Source organism: Equus przewalskii, chromosome 4, assembly GCF_037783145.1.
Source record: "Equus przewalskii isolate Varuska chromosome 4, EquPr2, whole genome shotgun sequence".
NCBI lineage: Eukaryota > Metazoa > Chordata > Mammalia > Perissodactyla > Equidae > Equus > Equus przewalskii.
In genome coordinates, this window is record NC_091834.1 from 42,113,443 (window position 1) to 42,136,660 (window position 23,218).

A 23,218-nucleotide genomic window follows, 5' to 3' on the forward strand; every position below is an offset into this window, starting at 1 on the left:
GATAGCAGTCAGGGATAGGGCAGTGCGTGAGCATCCTTGTAGGGGGATTGCCGTGTGCCTTTTTCAAACAGCTGGAGAGAATATGCGGGTAGAAAAATTTATTTTTTTCTCTCTGCTATAGACCTCAGATTTTCTCTAATCTTCTAGGGTTAAGGTTTCTCTAATCTTCTGAAAGATCAAGAAAATTTCTTCTTGGTCCGTGGGTCACATAATTCTGGTTTCCTATTTGTAGATAATCTTTCTGCTATTATAAGCTTCATTTCATAGAAGCAAAAGCACTGGTACTTTGTCATAGTTTGGACAAAGAATGAATGCAGACACCAACCATTCTCACCTCTTCCACTGTCATCCCTAAATCTAAGCCCCTATCATCTCTGGCCTGGACTATTCCTGCCCTCCTACACTTTGTCCTCCACTTTGCAACCAGAGTGAATTTTAAAAATAAATCAAGTAGATGGTTAGGCCTAGTTACAATCCTAGCTCTGCTATATACAAGCATGTGTGATGATGTGAAATCTCTCTGGGCCTCAGTTTCCTTATCTGTAAAATGGGGATAATGATAGCATCTATCTCATAGGCTTGTTAAATGATTAAATGAGTTCATATTTGTAAAGCACTTAGAGCAGCCCAAGTACATAGTCAGCACTATATTTGAATTTTCAGAATATTATAGCTAAAATTCCCATTGCTTCTCATTACACCCAACATAAAATCCAGACTGCTTACATGCGCTTCTAAGGCTCTACATTATCTTGTTTCCTGCCTCTGTCTTCAAACTAACTGCTTACGACTCCTCCTTGTTCACTATGTGGCCACCTTGGCCCTTCTTCTAGCCTCTAGGTCTGAAAACCTGCTTTTCCAAAGCCTAGAACGCTCTTCCTCTAGCTCTTTGTTTAGTTCTCTCCTCACCAATTCAGGTCTCTGTTAAAATATCACCTCTTCCAAAAAACCTTTCCTAATCCCCTTATCCCTCCCCTTTCCTCCAATCATACTCTATTCCTGTATCTCTACTGTTTTTTTTTCCCAGTTACCGTAACCTGCAATTACATAATGATTCATTTCCTTGTTTATTTCCTGTCTCCCACATTCTTGAGATGTCTCCGTGATATCAAGCTTGTTGTCTGCCTGGTTTATCTTTGTATCCCAGGACTAGAACAGTGCCTGGCATCTATTAGGTGCTCCATAAATTTATTGAATAAATTTGCAAAACAGTCTTATAGGCGCACTTCACCATATGGGTGAATTGTTTCCATTTCATTCTTCTTGGCTAATGCATAGAAACTATAGTGTAATTTAATCTTCTTAAATTAGCTATAAACACTTAGCTGGGATTAAGCAAATTGCAAACTTACATAATTGTAGTACAAGGAATTGTTTTGACCTCTCATAGTTGCGTGTTTCAGGGCTTTTTTGTATTTTCAGTGCACTGAGTTATTTAAATAGGCCTGCAGTGTGATTTTTTCCAGTCAATGCCACTTCTATTAAATTATTATGTAAAACTGTTATCTCTGGTCTTCCCTAATAGATGCAATTTAAATTTAAATTCTCTGAAATAGTTGAAGAAGATAAAGAAAGAAGGATGTAAGGCAGAGGTGTTCGCTTAAGACTTACAGCCCAATATGCTTTGAGGAAAGTGTATTCTGATTCATGACACGTTTTATCACTTTGGTATGAATGGAGTAAGCATAGTGATAGCCCACTGCAGTGTTACACACAAAATTGGAAGGGAATATGGAGGAGGGAGGCATTCATACTGACTAGACAGGGCTTTGGACATAATAGTAGTGAAATTAATTAGAATAAATGAGATAACCATAATCCACCACACCAAAAGCTCTAAGGCAGTGCTAGAACAGCAATATTAGCATCATGTCTGCACTCAATGGGCCTTCTGCAGTGAACGCTATATTTCTGGAAAAAAAAAATCCAGTGCTTATAAATATTCATAATCTTTTAGGGTTTTGCTTTGTTTCTAACGCCTTGGTTCTCTGGATACATTTGTTGGCCCCTACGGCCAGGAATCTGTCAGAAGTGGTTCTAAAGCAGAGGGAACCAAGAGCTGCCCACAGCATTCTCAAGGGCTTTGCCAAATCGGGACATCAAGGAAATTATATAAACGTACCCCTCTCTCTTCACCTCTAGTCCACACTAAGAATACCTCATGGTTGCCTGCAAATGAGTCCTTGATTCTTCCAAGCCTGGTTTGTGTATGTTTTTCCAGCAATATTTTAAGAGACTGACCTATTTGGTTCAGAATATTTCCTCTACTGAATCCATTGAATGGCCATTGTTTGTTATTTACATAACTCAATGTGCAATGTAAAATAGAATATAGAAGAACATTTGACAAGCCTGTCAGAATGCAAAATCTCTGCATTCTATCTCTGATCTCTAACCAGTAGCTAGAAACTTTGAGTTTCTATTTTATTTATTGCTGTAATTATTGGGTTTTTAATGAAAACAGATTACATTTATACTCATAGCAAAACATGTAGTTATTTTAAATAAATCTTAAGTGATGTGGTAGACAGAGCCTAAGGTGACCCACAATGATTTTCCACTACTTGGTGTCCATGCTTTTGTGTAATACCTTCTCTTTGAGTGTCAGTGGGACCTGTGACTTGCTTCTAACCAGCAGAATATGCCAGAGGTGATGGGATGTCACTCCCATGATTAAATTATGTTATATGGAAACAAGAGATTATTGCATAGGCCAGACTTAATCTGAGGAAAGCACTTCAGGGAGGGCCTGAGCCTCCTCTGAGGTGAGAGACTTTCCTGTTGGACTTGAGAAAGCAAGCTCTTATGATGTGACCTGCTCTTTTGGAGAGGGCTGCCTGGCAGGGAACATACAGTCCTGCAGCCGCAAAGAACTAAATTGGCCAGCAACCAAGTGAGCTTGGCAGAGGACCCTGAGTTTCAGAAAGGAACACAGCCCAGCTAACACCTTGATTGCAATTTTGTAGGCAGGACCCAGCTAAGCTGTGCTCAGACTCCTGATATAAGTACCAATTTCATTCACATGCACACAAACAGATTTTGTAATGCCAAATATAATGTAACCACCTTAAATGTGAGACGAACTATGTAAGAAGGGATTCTCTATATTCTTAGATGAATGCGGCCATATGAATTGCCATATGATTTAGGGTAAGGGTGGGAAAGGCATCTATGTAAAATAAAGTCAAATCACGTGGGGAGATATGAATTTCTCTCATAGGATAGAGAGCTTTGGAAGAAAAGTACTCCTACTGGGCTTAGCTGTGTTGCTTTTGCAAATTGAAGAGCCAAATTCTCCACCACCTCCAACCATTTCCCAGGGACTCCCCCTGGGAGGGAGAGGAGGCCGCAGCCAACAGGACACCAAGGAGAGCCTACTCCTCCCTTTTCTTGAGCAACACTAAGTGCAGAGGAGAAAAGCCATTTGCAGTCTGTTCTCCAGCCTGGGAATTGTTAAAAGGGATTGATGGGGACCGAATTATTTCACTAGAGAGAGGTTAGAAACCTGGTACTTGGAAGAGGAGCACAGATGCAGTGGGGGAGAGGGCAAAAATGCTGGAAGGGGAGGAGTTATGGGGGAAAAGAAGCAAGAAGTGAAGCAGAAGAAGATGAGTTGGTAAGAGATGGTAGTGTACTTGTAAGCCCTGGGGAAAAAACAGGTCTTCCTTCTCCCTGTTCCACATGGTCCACCCCCTTCCCGTACCCCACATCAAAAGAGAAGAATGGCCCCTTGTGTGAAATGATGGTGTAGATCTCTAGAACAGTGTCCACCATGCCCAAATCCCCGATTCCTCTCGTTTCCTTTCCTTCCAACATCCCCCCACACCTCCCTCCAATACCAGGCATCCCATTGCAGGACGATCTCCTGTGCACCTGAACCTGAGAATAGGAAATGTGCTCTGCCCTGATACCACCCTCCCCTCCCTCATCTCTGGGGTCTGATAAAAACCTAATCAAATAAGGAAGGCCTAACAAGAGGAAAGCATTGCAAAAAAGCAAAGGAGTCCATCTTCTCATATGCAAAACAGAAGAAACTGCCCTTATTAAACAACTAAAGAAATTTAAATAAAAGCAAATGATTATTCAGTGCACAGATCTTTTGAGGCATAGGTGAATATTCAGAGAATGACAGAAATTCTGTTTAGAATCATTGATGTCCCCTTCGAAGATGTGCAAATGTGACACATATGAGTCTCAGAAATGGAACCTGACCCCAGGCCATCCCTCAGTTCATTCTTGGCCCTACCTTGCCTTCAGTCTCAGTCCCTTGAATCTCAGAGAAGGAATGAAGCTCATCACTTGCAGAAAAGGAAAGGTGGGAATTGGACGGTTTGTTTTTAGGTGGTGTCCCCATGTTCCTGCTTCAAAGTGGTTCCCTCAGGTTAGTCTTGTCATATTGTCCTGGCATCAAAATGGCTGCATCAAAGCAGCTTCATACATCATACACTCAAAATAGAAAGCAGGCACAACGTTACCGCAACACGAGAGTAGTTGTGACACCATCTGCCCTTTTGAACACGCCTCACTGACACCGACGCTAATTAAATCAAGTCGATTACAACTCAGTAATGAACTAATTCCAAGTCTAGCACATCAACAGCTGTTTGTTTATCCCAGTTATCAGAACAGGGCTACCAAGCTGCAGAAGTAATTTAGGTGGCACTTTCTAAGCAATGTAGATCAATTTCAAATGAATTCACTGTGATAGATGACTCACGGCAGAGTAATGAGATCAAATCTATAATATATAATGTCTACAAAAGGAAGAGAATGTGACAAGAGCAAAATATCTTAATTGAGTTATTAAAATTCTTCAGATGAGTCAACTCAGTTACTTGATTTATTAATTGATTTATGAATTGATCAATTCAGCAATTAATTTATTGAGTGCCTCCTACATACCAGACATTGGGGGTACAACAGTGAACAAAACGGACAAAAAAATTCCCTACCTTCATGTAGCTCTCATTTGTGTAGGAGGGTCAATAAGAACATTGAAAGTTAAATGTGTAGTATGTCAGAAAGTCAGTTGCTATGAAGAAAAATAATGCAAGAAAGGGGAACATTTCACTTCTAATCGGTCAGCTAATTCTGATGTTTTTATTTTACTTCACTTTACTTTCATATTCAGAATCCAACCACTTTTGCCACTCCCCCTACTCAGGCCAAGCCACCAATATATCAAGGGCAGAATAATGCAGTGGCTTCTGGATTGGTCACTCTTTCAGTTTCTTCTTCTTTTTTTTAATTTTCTTTTTTTGGTGACAAAAATTGGCCCTGAGCTAACATCACTTACTAATCTTCTTCTTTTTTTCTTCTCCCCAAAGCCCCAGTACATTGTTGTATATCCTAGTTGTAAGCATTCTAGCTCTTCTATGTGCGATGCCACCACAGCATGGCTTGATGAAAGGTGTGTAGGTCCACACCCAGGATCTGAACTGGCGAACCTGGGCCACCAAAGGGGAACATGTGAACTTAACCACTCAGCCACAGGGCTGCCCCCTCAGTTTATTCTTAATACAGCTTCAAGAGTCACCCTGCTAAAAAGAAGTTAGGTGATTTCATTTATCTGCTCTAAACTCTCCAGTGGTTACCCAGAGTAACAGGTCAAGTCTTTATAATAGCCATCAAGACCCTGCATTATCTGGCCTTTCCTGTCTCTTTGTGTTCATCTCTTACTACTTTTCCCTCTGTTCCTGCCCTACTGGCCTGCTTGCTGTTCCTTGAACATTGGGCATCTCCTGCCTCAGGGCCTTTGTTCTTGCTGTCCCTCTGTCTAGAAATCATCTCATCTATTCTTTTTACTTTGGATGTCACCTGTGCTCAAATCACCTCTGGTATCTGGGCTGTGCTGATGGTTCCTTCACAAAGCAGGAGAAGCAGGGAATTTGACTCCAATTATCACCCTTTAGCAGTTTTGCCTGCCTCACTATCAAGCACCATGTGCCACATTAAAAGGGTCACAGCACATGTTACATCTTGTCTTGTTCTGTTCATCACTCCCATCCTGTTACTCTACTACTAATTTTCTCATTTCCCCATTACCCTGTTCGTTGGACCAATGCTCTTATCTTCCCGGAGTAAGCACTGGCTCCACTGCACTAGGACCCTGCCTCTCTATGCTCTGATGGACACTTGAACTGCCTTGGGAATGCACCTTCCTTCTGACTCAGATCCAGGGAATGTTTCTAGCTGAAGGCTGTCACCTAGCTCACCCATGCCTCAGACACACCAGGCAGGATTTGCACATCCTTAGCTTGAGGAGGCAACTTCCGTTTTAGCGTTAGTAATAAACAGGAAAATGAGATCCAACATATAAAATTTTACCTTAGAGCTGGTAATGGCCCTTAGGGTGGAGTGGAAGTTCTTTACTAAGCTCTTTGTTCTAGGAGGAGGAAATGTTATTTTGAGTGGATATTTAGATCATTAATCAGGCCATTAGTGGGCGGAGTATTAATAGCTGTGCCCCTGGCAGAGATCTGACTTTTCTGGTCTATCTCTTGCCCACACTGCAGCAGCGATAAATTCTGTTATCTTTTGCTCTCTTTGGTCCTTTCGTGTTGCAGGTCTTTGGGTGGTAAGATTCAAGATTCAGGTATGGGCTTGGAGGAAGGAAAAGGATATGGTCCAACTAGCTTTCCAGAATCCTCTCCTAATATCTGCTAACAGATAGTCTCATTTGAATATTATATACATTTAAAGTCATTATACATATATAATGACTAGTTGGGGTAATTTGATTATTCCTAGTTTCCCATAATTTATGCCATAGCGTCTCAATTCCTCTTTTATTTCTAACAGCCAGCGTTTTAGTTATCTATTGCTGTGTAGCAAACCACCCAAAACCTTAGTGGCATAAAACTAAAACCACTTTTTTATGTACTTGAACTCTGTTGTTAAGAGTTTGCACAGCACTTGATGGGGATGGCTTGTCTCTGTGCCATGAGGTCTGGGACCCCAGCTGGGAAGACATGAATGGCTGGAGACTGGAACCATCTGGAGGCTTCTTCCCTTACACGTTTGGTACCTGGATTGGGATGTCTTCAAGGCTGGACTCAGCTGGGATGCTGTGAGCTGGTGTTTCTGCCTGTGCGTCCTGTCCATGAGGTTTGGGCTCTCAACCATATGATTTTCATTACACGTTAAAATGCGGTACAGTGCTATCTAAAATAGAGCTGCCAAGTGGTAACAAGTAGCTTTCACAAGTTCTGTGCTCCAAAGTCTCTTAGGCCCTCATTCGAGAAATTGTTACTCTTATTTTCACACGCAATTCCATTAGGGGTGCGTCTCACGTTACTTGGCTGATGGCAGATTATAAGCAGTCAATGAGACAGTCGAGGCGACTCCTACAGGCAGGTGAGCCGATAGGGCAGTAACTGTCCGATTTGTATTATAGTAACAATGGATTATAACATTATATAACTTTCAGGTGTACATCGTAATATATTTTGAATTCTGTGTAAATTACATCGTGTTCACCACCCAAAGACTAATTACATTCCCTCTCCATACTCGTGTGCCTAATCACCACTTTCACCCTCCTTCCTCCCCTCTTCCCCTCTGGTAACCACTAATCCAATCTCTGTTGCTAAGTGTTTGTTTGTTGTTTTTATCTTCTACTTATGAGTGAGATCATATGGTATTTGGCTTTCTCCCTCTGACTTATTTCACTTAGCATAACACTCTCAAGTTCTATCCATGTTGTCATCAATGGCCAGATTTCGTCATTTCTTATGGCTGAGTAGTATTCCTTTGAGTACACCACATCTTGAATATACCACATCTTTATCCATTCATCCTTTGATGGGCACTTAGGTTGCTTCCAAGTCCTAGCTATTGTGAATAATGCTGCAATGAACATAAGGGTGCATATATCTTTATGCCTTTGTGTTTTCAAGTTCTTTGGATAAATACCCAGCAGTGGAATAGCTGGATCATATGGTAGATCTATTCTTAATTTTCTGAGGAAACTCTGCACTGTTTTCTATAGTGGCTGCACCAGTTTGCACTCCCACCAGCAGTGTATGGGCGTTTCCTTCTCTGCACATCCTCTCCAACACATGTCACTTCCTGTCTTGTTAATTATAACCATTCTGACTGGAGTGAGGTGATGTTTCGTTATAGTTTTGATTTGCATTTCCCTGATAGTTAATGATGTTTAACATCTTTTCATGTGCCTGTTGACCATGCATATATTTTCTTCAGAGAAATCTCTGTTCAGATGTTTTGCCCATTTTTTTTTTTTTTGAGGAAGATTAGCCCTGAGCTCACATCTGCCGCCAATCCTCCTATTTTTGCTGAGGAAGACTAACATCTGGCCCATCCTCCTCTATTTTATGTGAGACACCTGCCACAGCATGGCTTGACAAGCAGTGCATATGTTTGCACCCGGGATTCGAACTGGCAAACCTTGGGCTGCTGAAGCAGAACGTGTGAACTTAACTGCTGTGCCACCCCCAGGATTGGTCCCTCTTTTGCCCATTTTTTAATTGGGGTTTTGGCTTTTTTGTCATTGAGATTTATGAGTTCTTTGTATATTTTGGATATTAACCCCTTATCTGATATATAGTTTGCAAATATCTTCTCCTAATTGTTAGGTTGTCTTTTCATATTGTTGATGGTTTCCTTTGCTGTGCAGAAGCTTTTTAGTTTGATGTTGTCCCATTTGTCTATTTTTTCTATTGTTTCCCTTGCATGATCAGATATGGTATTTGAAAAAATGCTGCTAAGATGGATATCAAAGAGCATACTGCCTATGTTTTCTTCTAGAGCTTTCATGGTTTCTGGTCTTACATTCAAGTCTTTAATCCATTATGAGTTGGTTTTTCTGCATGGTGTAAGGTAATGGTCTACTTTCATTTTTCTGCATGTGGCTGTCCAGTTTTCCCAACACCATTTATTGAGGAGACTCTCCTTTCTCCATTGTATGCTCTTGGCTCCCTTGTCGAAAATTAGCTGTCCATAGATGTGTGGGTTTACTTCTGGGCTCCTGATTCTGTTCCATTGATCTGTGTGTCTGTTTTTGCGCCATTGCCATGCTGTTTACTATAGCTTTGTAGTATATTTTGAAATCAGAGAGTGTGATACTTTTAGCTTTTGAAGAGAAGTTCTTAATTCAGTACAATCTAATTTACTAAGATGGTTTGGTGGTTTTCTTTTCCCTCTTTTTTCTTTCATTCTTTTGTTCTTTCTTCTCATTGTTTAATAAATCATTTTCTGTCTCAAGGTCATGAAGATATTCTGCTGTATCGTCTTCTAAAAGCTTTATTATTTTGTCTTTCCTATGTAGGTCTATAATAGATTTGAAATCGAGTTTTTGTGTGGTGTGACATGGGGTCTGATTTCATTTTTTCCCCATATTGTACAATTGTACAAACCCAATTGTACAAGCGCCATTTATGGAAAACATGGTCCCATTCTTACTGGTCTACACTGTCAGTTTTGTCATGTATGCACAGATCTGTTTCTGCTCTCTCTATTCTGTTTTCTTGGTTGATTTGGATATTCTTCCACCAATATCACAACCTCTTCATTACCTTAGCTTTATGTTAAGTGTTGTTATTCCAGCAGAGCAAATACTCCCATCTCGTTCTTTCTCTTTTGGGTTGTCCAGAATATAAACTATTCTCAGATCTTTGCATTTCCATATAAATCTTGGAGTCAGCTTGTCAAACCATACACTCACATGCAATCTGTTGTTATTTTGATTGAGATCATGTTGAGCCTATGATCAGTTTTGAGGAGAATTGAATCTTTACAACACTGATTCTTCCAATCCATGAACATGGTAGATATCCCTATTTCTTTAGGCCTTTCATTTTACTCAACAAAGTTTCATAGTTTACTCCATAGAGATTTGCATATTTTTTATTAGTTTTATTCTTTAGGTACTTGATATTTTTGTTGCTATTTTCAGTTATATTTAAAGAATTGTTTTAAATAAATTTTTTTAGTGAACTATGACATTCGAACAGAAAAGTGCACAAAACACAAGTATGCAATTAAATGAATTATCACAAAAACATACCCTGGTACCATCACCTAGATTAAGAAATAGAATATTACCCAAACCCCAGAAGCCATCCTCAGGCCCTTCCCAGTTATGACATCTCCTCTGTTCCCCAGAGGTATCCGCTAAGCTGACTTCTAATGCTATAGATTGTTTTGCATGCTTTGGAATTTTCTATAAACAGAAGCATGCAGTATGCCTTCTTTTTTATTTCGCTTTGCCTTAGCAATATATTTTTGATATTCACCCACATTCTTACATGTGGCAATAGTTTGTTTGTTTTCGTTGCTTGTAGTTCAGATTTAAACCCTACCTAATGAGTGTTCAGTTAACAACTCTTCGTTTATAATGGCTCTTGAAAATTTATTCCAGTTTTTTTGAATGACTCCTTTTTATTCAGTAGAATGACTTTTTCAACTCCAACACATACTAAATGAATATGCTATAGGAAGTGATTTTTTTTTCTTTAGATTTTATTTTTTTCTTTTTCTCCCCAAAGCCCCCCAGTACATAGTTGTATATTCTTCGTTGTGGGTCCTTCTAGTTGTGGCATGTGGGACGCCGCCTCAGCGTGGTTTGATGAGCAGTGCCATGTCCGCGCCCAGGATCCGAACCAACAAAACACTGGGCCGCCTGCAGCGGAGCGCGCAAACTTAACCACTCGGCCATGGGGCCAGCCCCAGGAAGTGATGTTTTAACATTATCATTTCAGGCAGACACATTCACCAAAATTCTTGAACAATTGTTCCTAGTCAACAAATATCATATAGAACAAATTCTGATTGTATGCCATATGTGCATGAACCCAAAATCTGTTGTTTAGCATGGATACACCAAGAGAGAGGCTGAAGTGGTATCTTCCCTGCCTCTTCAGACTGCTGTGTGAATGTTGTGTTTCCACTTGCTTTCAAGAGGTCTCATGTCTAGCCTTTATTTTGACTTCTATTTTATTTTACTGTGCTATTACTTTGTTCGTAGGAGCAGTTTGAGTGCAAAAAACCATCATCCCCCAAAGATTGAAAAGTTGTTTAAAGAATGGTGCAGAAAGAAGAAAAAAGAATGAATACAATAAGCCTTATATCACATTATATTTTATGCACAAACTATTTACTTTTAAGCTATTGTTTATTACTTATATAAAGTTTTCATTATTCAATCGATATATTTTGTATCTGTGAATATCGTTTGGGTCTTTATGATTGGAATAAAACGCATTAGTTTTTTCTATTAAAACTAATAGAAATAGTTTTCTTTGAATGTTTTTGATTTAGTGGCTATGATATTGTGATTTATAATAAGAAATGTATATTTGGTTTTCTTCCACTGTTCCTGGCACATAGCTCCTAAACATTTGGAATTTCCTAAGTGATGAGAGCCTTAAAGGTGTCTTTTGTTATGTTAATAGGTGACTTTTGGCTCTCAGAAGGATGGTGGCTGGTTGCCCGGAAAACCAATCATGTGATTGGAGGGTTGGAACTTTCAGTCTCACCTCTCTGAACTCCAGAGAGGTGGAGGGACTGGAAGTTGACTCAATGGCCAATGATTTAATCAATCATGCCTATTTAATGAAGCCTCCATAAAAACACAAAAAAGGATAGGGTTTGGAGAGCTTCTGCATTTGTGATCGTGTGGAGACTGAGGGAGAGTGGAGCTCTGAGAGGGCATGCAAGCTCCGCACCCTTTCCTCCATAATTGCCCTATGAGTCTCTTCCACTTGGCTGTTCCTGGATTGTATTCTTTCCTAATAAACTGGTAATCTAGGGAGTAAAATGTTTCTCTGAATTGTGTGAGCTGCTATAGCAGATTAATCAAACCCAAGGAGGGGCTTGTTGGGACCTCCAATCTATTACTGGTTGGTCAGAAGCACTCGGGCTTGCCACTGGTGTCTGAAGTTACGAGGAGTGCAGTCTTGTAGGACTGGGCCCTTAACCTGTGGGATCTGATGCTCTCTTCAGGTAGGCAGTGTCAGAATTGAGTTGAATTGTGTAACACCCAGCTGGTATCTGAGAATTGCTTGGAACTGGTGATCAGAGTCATTAGTTGCAGTGTTTTAAAGAATGTATTAAAGTAATTGAACAAAGGATAGGTACATTCCATTGCATGACTATACCACAATTTATTTGTTTATTCTATTGTTGGTGACCATTTTGACAGTATTCCTATTTCTGGTAATTAAGAATAATCTTTCTAGAAATATCCTATACAATTTGTTTGGTATACATATGCTCACACTTCTGTTGGTTATAAACTCAGGAGTGGTTTTTCTGGATCACATGCATATGTACAACGTTAATAGATATTGCCAAAGAATTTTCAAAACTGCTTGTACCAAATTACATTACCACAAGTGGTATGTGAGAGTTCTGGTTGCTCCAATCTTTGCAAACACTAGATATTGTCAGTCTTTTAAATTTTATCCATTCTGGCGGGTACATAGTGATATTCCATTGTGGCTTCAACTTGCATTTCCCTGATTTATTTATTGTTATTATTTATTTTAGTAATATTATTATTAAGTTAATTAAATTATTTTGTATATTGTATAATGTTATGGATAAATTATATATAATTAAATTAATAAAATATTAACATATTTTAATAAAATATTTTATTATTTTATTTATAAAACAATTTACTAAAAAGTTGAGCATCTTTTCATATGTTTATTGGCCATTTGGATGTTCTCTTTTGTGAAGTGTCTGTTCGAGTGTTTTGCCCATTTGTCTGGCATGTGTATTGTCTTGTAGGCATTCCTCCTGCATTCTGGATACTGGTCTCTTGTCTGTTATTGGTGTTGCAAATATGTTCTCTTACCATGTGACTTGCCTTTTCACTCTATTAGTGGTGTCTTTTGATAAACAGAAATGGTTAATTTTATTGAAGTGCAGTGTGTCAATCTTCCCTTTATGGTCAGTGTTTTTTGTGTAGTTAAATAAATCTTTGCCTACCTCAAGGTCACAAAGTTGTTTTCCTGGGTTACCTTTGGGATACTTGATTGTTTCACCTTTCACATTGAGATCTACAATCCACCTGGAATTGATTTTTTTTGTATGATGTGAAGTAAGGGTCAAGTTTCATTGTTTTCCATATGGATATCCAATTGACTCAGCACCATTTTTAAAAAATATGACCCTTTCCCACTGCTCTACAGTGGCACATCTGTCATAAATCAAGTGACCATGTATGTGCGGGTTTTTTTCTGGGCCTTCTACCCCTCTGTTGATCTATTTGTCTGTTATTGCATCAGTAGCACACTGGCTTAATTCCCATAGCTTTGTAATAAGCCTTGATAATTGATAAAGTAAATCCGCCACCTTTGTCTGTTTTTCTGTTTGTCTTGGCTATTCTTGGTCTGTTGCTTTTTATAAAAACCCGAGTGTCGGGTGGTCAACTCACACACACATACACACACACACACACACACACTGCTGGAATTTTGATTGGGATTGCATTGGAAATATAGCTTAATTTAATTTGGGGAGAATTGATATGGTTCATCCTTTTGTTTATTTAGATCTTTAATTGCTTTCAATAATATTTGATCATTTTCTGTGTAGACTCTTTTATTAGATTTATTTGTATATCTTTTGTTAGATTTATTTCTAAGTATTTGACTTGTAGATGCTATTGTAGATGACATTGTTTCAAAAACTTCAATTTCTAGTTGTTTGATACTGGCATAGAGAAATACAACTGATTTTGGTCTGATATCCAGTGACTTTGCTAAATTTGTTTATTAATTCTAATTAATTTGAAGATTCTTTGTAGATTTGTAGATCTTATTTATAAGATTCTAATTTGTAGATTCTTTTGAATTCTCCACATTCTGAATTATATCGTCTGTGAATGATGACAGCTTTATTTCTTTGGGATTCCTGTTACTCCCAAGGTGGGGCATTTTGAGGACCCAGCCTAAAGCAGACGGTAGTTGAACAAGTTCCCCAACCTTGGTGGGCCTTGGACTCTTACTTTTGTCTCTCCAGCCTGCTAACTGTGGTAGGTGCTGCTAACTGTGCAGCTCAGCATCTCAGCCACTCTTTCCTTCCAGACAGACAAATGTTAACAGGCGAAAGCAGCCCACTGTCTTCGTGTTCCCTCCCCTTTGGCCTGGTTATTCCTCACCCTCCTGTTAGGTCTTTGATGCTTTTTTTTTTCTTGAGGAAGATTAGCCCTGAGCTAACTACTGCCAGTCCTCCTCTTTTTGCTGAGGAAACCTGGCCCTGAGCTAACATCCATGCCCATCTTCCTCTACTTTATATGTGGGACGCCTACCGCAGCATGGAGTGCCAAGGGTTGCCATGTCTGCACCCGCGATCCAGACCGGGGAACCCCAGGCTGCCGAGAAGCAGAATGTGCGAACATAACTGCTGCGCCACCAGGCCGGCCCCTCTTTGATGCTTTTAAGAAGCTTTTTTAAAAATATTCATCAAGCATTTACCAATTTGTCTTCAGTGGAAAAATTGATATTTATTACTAAGTCTGTTATTATCAAAAGCAGAGGTTCATTGATGTTTTCCGGGGCACCCTTGGGAGAGAAAGGTTGCAGAGCTCAAGGACTGACTCCTGATGTCTGTTTGAGAGGAGATAATGAGTCATGGGTAAAGGGGGCTGACAGAGCCAGGTCAGAATGACCTGCTGGCTTTGGCTGTGCTCTGGGATTGCAACGATCATGGACAAAGCCAAAATTGTAGAACTCTGAGTGCTGGGGACAGGTGTAAGGAACACGCCTGGATGCACATGGAAACTTCTTTTTTATCTATGCTGAAAACAGTGATTGGAGTCTGCCCAAAGCTGCTTCTCTCTCAAGCATCCATTTTAATGTTTAATTTCTGGGACTAGAATGGCACATGGGAATCAGTTCAAGGAAGTAAAATTGAGTTCTAAGTTGGATAGTTCAGACGAGTAGGTACGGTCATGATAGAGAAGGCCTTTTACACGTTCAGGTACCAGGGGTGCTATCTGTTGAGTGGGCTTATTTGTTTCAGGGCATTTGCTAAGTCAGATCTACAAATGGTTGGCATATAGAAATAGCTCTGTTCTATCGAGACCTTACTTGAAATGGTATTTATCATCGTAGATTTTAACTATAGAGATCCTGGGCTGGGTTTTCCCTGTATAATATGCATTCCAGTGAGATTCCATCAGAAAACTGACATAACACCTTGAACTAAGTAGCCTCCTTAGCAGAGGGCTGAACCTGGATGGGCACTGTTACTGAGCCTCCTTAAATGTTGGTCCTCCCCTTGCCTTCCACTTTTTCCCTCTTTGAAGAATATTTTATTTCATTAGGAAGTATGATCTCTTTAAAAAATTTCCTACAGAGAAAAAAAAAGACAAAACCCATCCTTCGCTGCCTACAGAGCTGAAGGATCAGCAATCAATTTAAATTTTCACACGAAAAGGACTGAAGGCCTCTGGGAGTCTCTGGCTCCGACATTCATCCAGCTTTAGTAGATTCAGGGACACCTGAATGCTGGAGAGTCGGCATTTCCCTTTCTTTGCTCTTTAAGAGTCTGGGTCTTTGTACATTTCTTCATTAGCTGTTAGGGAAACACACTTTTTAACTATATAAGCATTTCCCGTGAAGTGGTGTTTTGCAGTGTTATTAATGGCAGCATTTTAAGGAAAATGAATATTTTCAATAAAACTTACCTGCTGTAAAGTTAGAAACTGTCTGGCTTAGGTTATTATTAATCCCACACAACAAAAGTATCTAGATGAATTGTCATAACTTATATTTTTCAAGTGAGATCCAAGCTAAAGACTGTCCATTGTGTTAAGATTCTTTTGACTAGACTCTACCCTTTGCACCCAAATATTGGAAATGAACCTTTAATTAGTAGTTATCGATACAATATAAAGTAGTATGTCCAGGATGCAAAAAAATCCTTTCAGGCTGTAAGAGCAATTTTATTAGGATTATACTATCAGGTATAGGAAGGAATAAGTAAGAACAACAGCAACAACAACCACAAAATCCTCAGACAAACAGACCATCCATGCACATACTTGTGGAAGTATCCCCTTCTGTCCTCATATAATTAATTTAATCAAATGAGCAAAAGCTTGAAAGAAATTGATCTTGTACATTGTACTTTTGCCTAAGAAAGCCCCCTCTCTTTTGTGTGGTGGTGGATCCCCATAAATAATAAGGGAAGTCAGAGGAAAAGAGAACGCATTTATATTTGTAGTTGGTTTAAAAGGGTTTGCACATGTTGCGGGCTTGGAAAACAGCAAATATTCAATAGCCATATTTTAAGCTATTGGCTTGATAGTTCAATTGGAATTGAAAAATCCTGGATGTACTTTTTGTTTGCTGTTACTACTTGCAGTACATTCCCAAATAAAGCTTTTCAACAGGGAAGACTGAACTGATGTCATCAGAAGCAAGAGTGATATGACTCTCAGACTAAAGTAACTTAAATGTCAATGAGAACAGGAAAAAGCACTGGTATGGCACCTTGAGATTCAAACTTTAGAGAAATGTGAAAAAGGCACAAAGCAGTGGTAAAAAATCCCAAATTATAGTTTCTTTGGAATAACACTACATACAATGTCAAAATATGACAGGTCTTACTGTTGTGCTATATTGAGATACCTTGAGGCAATACGTTGGAGAGCATTCATTTGAACCGAACGAGATTTTCAAAGTTTACAGTCCCCAGAATGTATAGAGACATGCTTCTCCAACACATGATTAAATCAGCTCCATTTGGAAGGAGAGGAAAGAGAGGAAGGCAAGGATTGGACACTCAGGTGCTAAGGGCAGCCCTGTAAGAAAAATAGGGCATCAGACAACAGCCTCCAGACCCATGTGAGTACCAAGGCTTGTTGGGATTATAAACCATTACTCCAGACACTCAGGCAACTAGCTAGTGTTTTTATTACTTAATACTGTCTTCCAACTGTTTCTTGGCTAGTGCTGGGCAAAGAAAAATTTGGATTCCAAAACAGGCTTTCTTCCATCATCATGAAATCCCCCCAACTTGCTTAAGAGAGGCCTTAATATGTATGACTCTAATCTTCTAAGAGGGGAGAAACAGGCTTTAGGGACTGCTAGAGGACAGTCACTGGGGATGCGGAGATGACTAAGGCATAGTTCTTATCTTTGAAGTTTCCATGACTAGTCGGGAAGTCAAATATGTTAGCAAATGATTGTGAACATACTACACTGGGCACTAACTACAAAAGGGATTTGTATAAAATAGAGACGTGGGATAGGGAGGAAGCAGGGTAGTGGTGGGGGTGGGGAAGGTGTAGAAAGAGCCAAGAAAGTAGTGCCCTTGAGCTAAATCCCTAAGAATGCCAGGCAGGGAGGGAAGAAAAGGCATTCTGAGTGGCATGAGCACAGACATGGAGGTGTTTAAGATCAGAGCCCCACGTAGGGTACGAAGTATAACACTGGGAAGGACTAGTGAGAGGGCTGGAGAACATGCAGACTGAGGATGACAGGCTCAGGACTCAGATGTCCTATAAGCCAGGGGGGCACATGTAAGGGTTCTGAATAGGAGCATAAAATGATTTCGCTTGTTCCTTACAAAGACCATTCTCTCTGCCCTGTTGAGAGCTGATTGGAGGAAGTAAGACTACAGGAAGGAAGGTTAATTGGGGGACCATTGCCAGCAATCAGGATTTGAACCAGGACAGAGTTGCAGTAGAGGGAGGGGTCTAGATAACTACCAGATTTCAAACTGGAGTTACGGCAGTTTAATTCACTAGGACAGGGAATACAGGTTTGGGAAGGAAGGTGCCTAGCTGAGTTTTGGACTTGTTGTGTTTGTGGTCCTGGCTGATATCTCGGTTGATAAATAATGGGGTAGAGACAGGTAGAGGGTGGCATGGCTTGACACTGACCTCAAAGGCAGAGGGATACTCATGCAGATAGGCGGGCAAAGTCCCTCTCTGGAAGGCATTCGTCTCTGTATCTGAAGTGTTGGAGAATGAGCAGCTTTCCCCACTTCCACTCTAAGGCCAGTGCCAATTGCCTCCCCCAGCACTGCAACAGATGTGGATTTTAAAAGAAAAATATCCCCTGGAAGTTTAATGGGCTACCAGTCACTCTCAGCCTGATGTTAAGTAGAGTAATTGATGATGAACTGAGCTGATCTTAGATTTGGAGGAAGTGTGTGGAAGTAGTTTATGGATATGAGGGAAACTGCAGTAACGGAATGGTGGCAACTGGGCAGCTGGGGGTGCGTGATGCCACCCAAAATAGGAGGTTAGGGTGAAGAAATGCCAACTTCCAGGAGGAACAGTCCAGATAGGGAGGTGGGAGGGCCCAACTGTAACACCGTGGAATTTTCCCCTAGAGGGTCCTGTTTGCTCTACTGCTAACAACCCCCAACAACTGGAAGACAATTGAAGGAGCCTAACATTTGTGTCCTAAGTACTTTTAAAGTAAATATGACTGTATCGGTGAGTCCATTTTACAGAAGGAAAACCTGAGGCTTGGAGAGTTAAAGAACTTGCTAAGTGGCAGAGCCATAGCTCTTTGCCCACGAAGTCCGTAATACTCTTTCTGCTCTATCATTTTGGATTCTGAGAGGAGAGAGGAAAGAAAATTAGTGGGATGAGCATGGGTGTGAAAGTGAGAAGAATGGGTAACTATTTAAATGTATTCGATGGATACAGGTCCTCAGAAAAGATGTCCCCATGACTTCTTGCTGTGGTGCCTGTGTCCAAGCCTCTTCCCAGATCCTCAGCTCTCCAACCAGGGCCCTGAGGGCTGCATTTGAAATAAGCCAAACCCCAAAATCATTGTTTTAGTTCCTCAAGATATCAATTAATCACTGGTTATAAGCTTTCCAGCCAGTGGCTCTGCTTCCCGAATTATCTGATATGGTTGGAACATGTTGACAGCACTATGTTTTGGGAGTACACAGACTAAAGGTTTATAGTTTTCAATGTGCTTAAATTTCATCATTTCATTTAGTCCTCGCATCAATCCTGCAAGATGATAGTGCTTTTCCAATTTCAAGGTTGAGGAAATGGAGGATCAGAAAGGTTAGGTGATTTGTTGAGACTGCACAGCTCATAAGAGTTGGTGCCAGTACTAGAAAGTGTGAGTCTTTGGACTTATTAATAATATTCTTCCCACAATACCACACAGATGTATGTGTGTGTGTGTGTATGTGTGTAGATTTAGAGAGTGAAGGAGGGGGAGGAAGAGGATACATAGCAGAGCAAAGGAATGCAAAGCAAGATTCAATAAAAATCCAGAGAACAAGGAACTGACAACTTCTTTGCTTTCAAATGCATAATTTATGTCTTTCATCCTTTTATTTTGTCCAACATTCTTCACAGATCCTTAGGCTCTCAGGAGTTCAGTGAAGAGCCACTTGATGTAGCCGCACAGGCTGTCACGGAAGGGTCCTGGGGGCTGCGGAGTTAATGGAGCCTGGAAGTCCACTGCAGCTGTGGTCAAGCACGGCACCAGAGTCACAGTTTTCTTGCTGGTAATGAGCTGAGGTTGCTCCATGGTCTAAAACAAATCCAAGGTATGATGCTACTTGATGCAAATCATGGCTACTGTGAGCGGCATACACGCGAGGCGGACTCTGGGCCTGGAATCTGCTGAAGCACCAGCTTCACTGAGTCGATTTTGAGTTTTCCCTTTGAGAGCCACTGCTGAGAGGGCACAGGATGTGGGCAGAACTCTTAGCACACTTGGATTACGGTTCCTTCCACCTATCAGCTTTAGCATGTGCCAGTCGAAGAGCTTGAGTTTCCGAAGTACAACACTGAGTCTTTATGGAGTAGTGCAGCCATGAGATCCTGCCGGGGCTCTCCCGCAGCACCTCTGCACTTCTCAGGGAATATTTATCTCTGCTGATTGACCACTGTTGACCCAGGGTGAAGTGATTGTTGTTCTGTCTTTGGAGAAGAGCAAAGATGGCACCCAGGCATACTGACAAAACTTGAGGACATCTTTCCCTGCTTGTCTTCTTGCCACTGCTGTAAAAGGCAGGCTAATTAGTTAGTTTCCTCCAGAAATATCCATCTAAATCTGTACTAGCCACATCACAATATCTCTGTAATACAGCTTTTAAGGCGCAAAGTGAACATTGATCCTGATGTCTCTTTCCCCTTGAATGCCATGATTTAAAAAAAAAAAAAAGTTTCCAGTCAAATGTACAAAGTAAATAAAAAAAGTCTGTCAAAGTACTAAATTAATAAGTAATAGGAAAATAGTTAAAACTCTGCACTTGCAGCAGACTCGGGGTCATTACTTTTGATGAATATTTTCCTTTCTAAGAGGCATTGCTAATATAAGTAAGTAGACCAAAGAGGATATTTAAAATATATCCATATATTACCTTTTGTTAAGATCTTTAACCCTGGAAAATCACGTCCACAATCATAGCTCATTATCTTAATTAGATCTGTCCTATATTATCTCACAATTTTTTCTCATTACTTCATAGGTGATCAGCCTTTCAAAAAGAATGCGAGCAGAATTTTCTGATTTTTTATTGTGATAGTGTCTGTGTTCTCTTTCAAACTCTACTTAGATCTTTTGGGTGTCATAATGGTGATGCTATATTTAATTAAAAATTACATTAGAAAGAGATTAATATTCATTCTGATGAATGAACACAGAATTAACTCAAGAATTAAAATCTCTATAACGGCTAATGAAGTGGACTATGCTGGGATGCCCATAAAAACAGATAAATCATAAGAATGACTGAAAATATGAAGCTTTTCTTCCTATTGTCATGCTCTGTGTACAGGCATTGGGCCCTTTCAGTAACAAGTCACTTCAACGCCTGCTTGTCCCCAAGAAAGCGATGGCACCTGATATTCTTGACCCACTACCTTACCCTCAAACCCCAACCCCTAAAAGGGGATAAAGATTATATCACCAGAAAGCTGTACCTTCCCTCTTGCTTTCTTCCTCTTGATCAAGTTAAAAACATAAGGAGCAGCTGTGTTTCTAACAGCTTGTTAGTTAAAATGGGTTTATAATCTTCGGAAGTGGGAAATAAATACTGCACTTTCAATTTTCTGGTTCATAATATAGATTCTAGAGAAAAACTACAGTTGAGGAAGGCAGAATTATAGCTATTTATGCCAAATAGGAAGGGAAAATTGGAAGATTAAGGTTATTAGCAACTGTTTGTGAGGGCAGTTCTCTGAAAAGCATAAAATGTTGAGGCAAATATAGACATTGTGGGGCAAATGCTGGGACCTTCTGGGGCAGGTTGGTTCTGTAGGGAGGGACAGTCATGTGACAGGGCAGATAATTAGGATGATGGAAGTTCACTGTGGGAGAGGGTTTGGGTTCAAGGGCAGAGGGCAAGTCCCAGCAGGGCAGGACAGGACCTCAGTGAGGGTACCACAGGCGAAAGACCAACTGTCTTTGTTGGCTACTGCTGGTGTTTTTCTAGGTAATCATTTCATGGCAAATGTGGTGAGTGAAAAAATGGACAACAAAACCAAATTTTGTTGTACCTTAAAAGTGTCCTTGAAAGAGGATAGTACAGTGTGGTAGAAAGAGCTCTGAGCTGAATCAAAAGTAATTTCTAGTCCTCCTTTACCTATGAGAAATTAATCGAATTGCATAACCTCTCTAGATCTCAGATTTCTTCTCTGAAATTAGGAGGTTGGACTAGACAGTGATCACCAAGATCCTTCCAACTTTAGAGTTCTGGGAAACTTATGGAGAATAAATCAAGTTTCTCCCGTACAAGTGATATGATAAAAGCAATAATCCAGATGTCGTGGGTTGATTGCAAAAATGGCCCAAGTCGTTTCCCTCTCTGTATCTGCCTCCCTTGCAGTTGACTTTGCAGATTTTTTCATCAAGAGGTGCACCCCTTAAATATGACCTGGTCCTATGATTTGCTTTGATCTACAGAATGGGATGGAATTGATGGTATTCCAGGTCCAAGCCTAGATCTCGAGAAGTTTTGTGCTCTTTTGTTCTCTCATTTGGAACCCTGCCTCCACTATGAGGACAAGTTTGGATTAATTCACTGGAGGGATGTGAGAAACATGTGGAGGAAAGCTGAGTCATTTCAGCCAAGGCCCCTGAGTTTAGTAAGTCCCCAGCTGACCTGTTCGCTGACACAGACACATGAGTGAGCCCAAATGAAATAAACCAAGCCCAGCCCAGGTCACCAGAGCTGTCCAATCCATCTAGACTTGTGAGAAATAATAAATGGTTCTTGTATTATGCCAATAAGTTTTGGAGTTTTTTATGTAATAAAAGCTAACTGATACATGAGACAGCTCTGGCTCTACCCTCCGTTCATTCACCCAAGAATTCAGTTCCTGGTAAAGTCCTCTCTCTCTGACCCTGACTATTCCTTGGCAATGTTTCATAAATGTTCACGAAAAGTCTAATGATAAACCAAGTCCCATCCGCTTGATCCTGCCACCATTTCTCCTGGATCCTGCTGTTCCAGCCGGGCGTGTTGATACTGCACTAGTGGCGGCCGTTGCTCTCAGCTTCTACTACCTGGTACTCTGGCTTCAAGCAGTGCTTCAAGGTGCCAGAGCTTTGCTGAGGGCAGAGTGACAATGTTACAGTAGTGCCTTGCCCCTCATTTTGTGTTATTCTCTGTTACATAGTTATCAAAGCTATGTCAATACACCTAATGTCTTGAAGAAGTTTAAATTAAATACGTTTTAGGTTTTATTTACAACCCTCTGTTTTCCTAGGGCTTAGAGATTGGGCCAGGGAAAGAAATGAATGAAAATGAGATGTTATACCCAGAACACTTCTCCCTTCAATGATTAAGGCTTTGCTGTTGAGTGAACTTTGTCATGGCCAGCTCTCTCCTTCGTAAGGATGACTCCTTTCCTAGGAGGCTCCTTTGTACTCCCAGTAAATACACTTCTGTAAGTTTGCCACACCATCATATGAGCCATACCCAGATGTGTTGAAATCCTGGCCCAGCATGAGGTTTGGATATTTTGTTGCAGTTGTTTTGAAATTTGCTTCCTGAATCCAGAGAGAGGAGCACTGGGAGCCCAAGAGGTAGTTAGGTAACTGTAACTTACACATCAACTGTTTTCTCATTGCAATGCGTCTGTCTTAGCACGTAATATCTTAATATTTTCAGCTCACTTTAACACAGACACTGAGGGAAACTTTTCAAACCCATCCTTCCTTATTCGTTCACACCAAAAAATTTAGTCATCAACATAAACCTTGCTAAAAATATTGTGGGGAGAATGAGGATGGGGTTTATATTGCATAAT

The 23,218-nt window shown here is 40.3% G+C and overlaps 1 long non-coding RNA gene across 2 annotated transcripts in view; it reads left to right on the forward strand.

The window, feature by feature from the left end:
* LOC139082800 (uncharacterized) overlaps positions 1–23,218 on the forward strand; it is a 67,762-nt gene that overhangs the window by 44,051 nt on the left and 493 nt on the right. Inside the window, exon 2 of one of the 2 annotated variants that reach the window (XR_011539045.1) lies at positions 19,313–22,193. This is a non-coding gene — a long non-coding RNA (uncharacterized lncRNA). Of the gene's footprint in view, positions 1–19,312; positions 22,194–23,218 lie in introns of those variants that run through there. The other variant, XR_011539046.1, reaches the window with a different exon arrangement.